The sequence below is a fragment of the Amia ocellicauda genome, chromosome 14 (assembly GCF_036373705.1).
Source record: "Amia ocellicauda isolate fAmiCal2 chromosome 14, fAmiCal2.hap1, whole genome shotgun sequence".
Classification (NCBI taxonomy): Eukaryota; Metazoa; Chordata; class Actinopteri; order Amiiformes; family Amiidae; genus Amia; species Amia ocellicauda.
The window spans coordinates 20,477,346-20,483,345 of record NC_089863.1 but is presented as its reverse complement, the minus strand read 5'-3'; the positions used below and the strand labels follow the sequence as shown (position 1 = coordinate 20,483,345).

General features: G+C 35.5%; 1 long non-coding RNA gene across 1 annotated transcript; it reads right to left on the bottom strand.

Annotated features, from left to right (window-relative positions):
• Nucleotides 1-1,603: 1,603 nt before the first annotated feature.
• LOC136767979 (uncharacterized) lies at nt 1,604-4,250 on the bottom strand. The gene is made up of 2 exons (XR_010821926.1): nt 3,510-4,250; nt 1,604-2,197 (listed from the first exon to the last, which is right to left on the bottom strand). It is a non-coding gene; the product is annotated as an uncharacterized LOC136767979 (long non-coding RNA).
• Between the last annotated feature and the right edge of the window lie 1,750 nt (nt 4,251-6,000).

Here is a 6,000-nt window from a genome sequence, read left to right as displayed (position 1 = left end):
TTGACATACATAAGATTCACACTTGGTTATTATGTTACAACTTCCACCTCAGTTTACACATACACAATGTTAAACAGTCCAATAATTATAATGAGTCACGTAATGTCCATTTGTAGTGAATGGGGAATGTGTTTCTCCTTCACATTAGTATTTACAAATTAATTTTCTTGAACCATTTAATTTCCAAGTTTGAAGGACTGGCAATACACTGTATTAACTGTGTAATATTATGATCATTCTTTTTTATTGTTTTCTATAATGTTTCCATTTTGTATACTTAAAACGGAATTTAAAAAATTGAGTTTTGGACTTCTCTTGGTTTTAATTTCTGAGGTTTATTAAAACAGTAATTCATGTCATGGTTAATTGGATTACTTACCTTTCAGAATATTCTCTGTTGGAAGGAGAACATGTGTATATATTCTTAGATGATTGTACTATACTTACACTTGAATCACTATTGTAACATGTGCTTTTACTAATATGAGAGATTCTCTGATTTGAGTTTGGGTCTGGGTTGTGTGTGCATAACCTCTGAATTAGTTAGTGAGCATTACTTCTTTGCCAAGCTTATAGCGTATCAACAAGCTGATTGAACAGCATGATCATTACACCTTGTGCACCTTGTGCTGGGGACAATAAAAGGCCACTCTAAAATGTGCAGTTTTGTCACACAACACAATGCCACAGATGTCTCTTTTGAGGGAGTGTGTGATTGGCTGCTGACTGCAGGAATGTCCACCAGAGCTGTTGCCAGAGAATTGAACATACATTTTGAGCTCTCACCTAAAAGCCAAACATGCTCAAGTACTAGTAGTCAAGGCTCAGTACAGTATCAGTAATACTGTAATATAGAAGACAGCAGCATTATCTTCCGAAAATGTTAACATTAATCATGAGAAGAAATGGGTGACCTGAAGTACTATGGGTTTAGTTCCTATATTGAGCCCATGCCTTTAAAAGTCTATAAAATGCAGTGCAGATTTTCTTTGAACTTCACATAGAACAGCTGCACACTTTTTACTCTGTTAGGATATTAAAGCACAACTATGATGATCATGATTGGTATTTATAATAGTGTCGGTAAGTAAGTTATCTGGCTTTTCTGTTCTGTTATTCCTATATTTAATGCTTGCAAGTTTAACAGTTCCTAAAATATTGGCAATGTTTAAAACCTGCAATGTGTTTCAGGATGTGACAAAACTACAGGACCACACCTTACAGACACATTATCACAGTTACTCAATTGTGGGCAATATAAAACTGCACTACACAAAATACCTAGATCAACACCCAACATAGCCAAAATGAATAAGCAAAGACTCAGTAGGTAAGACCATTACACACTCAGTTGACTTGAGTTACCGTGGGGAAGATTCTGTAGTTTTCTCGTTATCCAGGTAGACTGAGTGTCATGTCCTCACCTCGCACTTCCCCATAAATTAAATATAATCTATAAAGAATACAAATAGTGTACTGAAAATTAAATGGCCATAAGTTTCCAGAATATGGCTTTTTATTTTAATCTTCAATTAAATATTTAAAAGTGCACTGGCAATGTTTCAAAGGGGAGGATATTTTGTCAAGAAAGTTGAAGAAGGGCCAACATTCAATAAGTGTTTTATTAAAAATAAAAAGTTAAAAACTCTTCACACAATAACAGTTCTGAGTGCCAAAATTCTAAACTTAAAACACATTTAACATAGAAAATGCCAATTGTCAGTGTGGAGGTGGAACGTGTATGATCACCACCCAAATGGGTGAAAGAAAAAAAAGGAATGCATGTTTCTCAATAGTTAGACCTTATATCCAATCAGATTATGTGAATTATCTCTGTAAGAGGTATATTAAACAATTGAGCACCCGATGTGCATGTTTTGTTTTCCAATTTTCATTGTGCATCTTCCTAGTGCTGCAAACAATTACACTTTTTAGGAAATAGTTGTTGTATTGCAGAAGGTAGATAATGTCTTACATGATTTTTGTTGGTTTTGGCTGAATTGATGAGGGTTATTTTGACAGTTTAAGCATGGAGTGTGGCATCCACCTGCTGCAGAGTAATTCTGGTCATTCTGGTTTATTTGCATGATGGTCCCCCTGTCTTTGATGCTCGATTCTTCCCCTTAAATCCTTCTCCAATCTTCTTAGCTTCACTAAGTATATTCCTAGGAATTGTCAGTTTTTCAGTCTCATTAACCTGAGAGAGAGAGAGAGAGAGAGAGAGAGAGAGAGACAGAGAGTGAAGGATATGTACATTCGCACACTGAATGACTGACTTACTAGACACAAGGGGACAATACACTGACTTAATAGACCCTACAAAATGGACATTCATGATGAGAACTGAGTTGCCTGAACATGCAAACAGTACTGAATGTTAAAACAAATGAAATAATACAGCAATAGATAGAAGTGTTAATGTACTATACTATAAATGTGCTTTTACTGAGCTCAATCCTAAAACAGCAGAGCAACTCTTTTGGTGCCAGTATTGTTCTGGCATTATAGCTGGTGCATTCAATCTCTGTGTTTGAAATGTATCTACACAAGGCATTGAGGCAAGTATTTCCATTTTTGCAACCAGTGCACACTTTGTTTCTAAAGAGCACTGCTAAATAAGATAATGCAGTAATCCTTGGCTCACAATAATACACATCAGAAATTCAAATTAACTCCATGGCTCTGGATACAGCGGTGACAACACTTGTGGTCTCGTCCTGTTTTTAAATGTTTGATGGCAAACAATTCCATAGTCAACAATGACAGAGAGGCACGTATTATGCCGAGACCAGTGGGTGTAAGAAAATGTCTGTAGACTCTGCTTAGTTTCACTTCTATCCAAAAAAAGCTTTTAGGAGATTCAGTCACAAAAGCCACAATCTCTTGAACATTATCCAGAGTGTTGGAAACTAAAGAGATTCTTGTTGAGTGTCTAATGCCAAGTTATCTTTTGAAACGCAAATACTACCCAAGGGGGGATGGGATATTGTTATCTCTTCCCTGGATGCTCACTGGTGGTAAAAGCTAAGGCTTCATCTCCCTCATCACTTTCTTATGCAATACTGAATTTTGATTCACTCTCAATTTTGTTTTCTGAATTGGAATTACAGAAAATGTCAATTTAGCTTCCAATAAGAAACACAATTCTACTCTGATGACATCTTTTATCTCATACTGTAGTTTGACTGCCTAATTGTAATATTTTTTTAATGTTAAATATCTCGGTTTGTCTTGCTCAATTTATTGTATTTCTTTGAAAATACTATTCATAATTTAATTATTTGTGGTTTTGCTTATTTAAAAAAAATGAAAGCCATAAGCTGAAGGAGAAAAAAAGAACAACAGTGTTTAAATTGCAGTCAAAGTGAAAGTGCATGTACTGACACACAGGTGCATCGGATCTCCCTGGAGACCTGTCAACAATGGATGCAGTTTGCATCAAAGGGTTAATGCTAATTTACTTTGTATGCTATGGACGACTCAATATATATATTTCCTCTCCATCCTACCTCAGTACGCTCCCCTATCACCAAGGATGTCTGATCTCTGAAATTGCTTGTCCTGTAATTGTCCAGAAGGAACCATTTGTCCTTCTTCAGGCAGCGAGCCTTTTCCATGTCGAAAGCCACGGCTTCAATCGCAGTGGTATCATCGGCCAGAGACAACCTCACACGCTTCATGTGTGTGGATACTCACGTCCAGAATTGACCACAGACCACTTGGAAACCCTACGGAGTTCACCTTTTTTAGCTGCTGCTTCTGCAATATGAAGAGAAAGTGAACATGAACTTTAAAATTTTAACTGACATTTTACTGAAATCAAAGAAACCATAAAATAATCTTCTGTTGTAAAAGGCTATTTAGTCCTGTTCATACCATTTCAGTGTTGTGTTAAAATGCATAGTAATGTTTGTGCATTGTCTCTGTGCTGCAACTGGGGAAAATGTGAAATTACAGAGCTTGAAAATGGATGATTTGTGGGAATGCATATTAAAAGATGAACAGTTTCAAATCTGAAGCAAGCATCTGAACCAATTTATTAAATATCATGGAGACACTGGATTGTTCACAAAAGAACAACCAACCAAATTAAAATAAGCCCTCAATCTCAACTGGAGCTACAACGTGCTTCAATATTAATTGTGCTTGCTCAAGTCTAATTTATGTTTTATTCTCTGCACTGAAATTGCACATACAATATACTGAAAGGAATAAAACCTAGGCTGCTTTAAATTATCAAAAAATTAGAATAAAAACAATAGTATATACTGAGATTAATACGTCAGAACTACGTTCATATTTAATAAAGTAAGAAGCACCACTTTTACTATAATTGTTTTATTCATTTGATATACAATGCTTGTTTGAAATGTTCTGAGTGTTATTTTATTTGATGTCTTCAAATCCGTAGATAATTCAGTATTACAGTAATATATCACAATTAATACATTAATGAAGGGCCGGATTAAATCAAAACTTTCACCCACCCGCTAATAGCAACCCACAAAGCGCGATTACTAAACACACAGGGTTTAAACGACGGAAAAAATGAAGGAAAAAATATGGAATAAGAGTATATAGGATGAAGGAAAAAATATGGAATAAGAGTATATAGGAAGTAGCCTATGCACGGATATGACGTTGTTTCTGTGACGTCATATACTTGTAATAAAAGCCAGAAATACGTCCGTTTCGCCAAAACATTACAATAGTCTTATATTCTAAGATGAAGTTTGTAACAATAGGTTTTCCAGATCTGAGCATAGTTTTTGAATAGATAGAAATATTTGCATTTTGTTGCACTCACTGAATATTTTATTTCCTGCAGTTTTTCTGCACTTGAAAATGTGTGTCATAATCTTGAATCGAAATGTCTCTTTGCTTACTCCTGGCTTTAATCAAGTCTCTTAGAAAGTCTCAGCTGTGCGATGCTCTAAATGTCATTTGTATACTGCAGACTGCAAGTTAACGGTCTACTCTCACCCATTTCTCTTTTAAATCAGATGGGCATGTTTTGTTTTGTCTTGTTTTTACATGGTTTTCAATGTAACTCTTCCTTAAAGTGTATCTTTTAAACCTGTCTGACACTGGACTATGGCAGTGTAGTTAATGTCAGGTATGAGTCTCAAAACACTGTAATACTGAGTTATGTATTTATTTCCCTTTTAAATAAACTGTTATTTACTATGGTGTGTAGCATTTCTTAACTTGAGAGACCATTGGCATTTATTACAAATTTACCATGATGTATGAAATGCCTTTTTACATTTTCCCTCCATTTAACCTGTATATTAATCCAGCTTCCCAAAGTGGACCATATGTGGTTTTCTTGGTGTCCCAATATAAGTGAAGTATGGGGTTGACTCTTGCATATTGAGTTCGTATTGAAGTGTATATTTTTTGCATTATTTTTGGTCATTAATTGAAGTTGCCACTGCCTGCTCTTAGCAGGATTATATTGAATAATACACTGTATATGGTGAGGTTTGCTGTGATTTAAAAATTTGATCTACTGCAGGTGTTTTACTGTTTTGTTCATTCTTTCTTGTGTGTATTGTTTTGCACATGACCATCCTTGCTGTTAAATCTGTTTGTACTAACAATTGATGTTGCACTTTATTTGGGGTACGAGAGGACCTTGTTAAAAGCTGAATAAAACACCTCTTAGTCCATACTGATGTATTGTGTTGCACTTATCAGTCTGCTCAGATTTAGAACCATCTTTACCTTACTTTGTGAGGGTATTGCATATAAATATGTCAAATGATGGTGTAAATTCAGAGTCAGCTTGGCATATTTAAGGCAAGCCCTTAGTGTGTTTCGGCTCTCCAATGGCCTTTGTAATTAAAACTGTTAATTCCGGACTCCATTTGTGGAAGAAAATATTTATGCAATAGTTCACTCAAACAGTACACTCACACGGCTAAGTAACTATAGTCCTGGCGTAGGACAGTACACTCAAAAGGCCCAGTCACTATAGTCCCGGTGCAGTAGAGAATA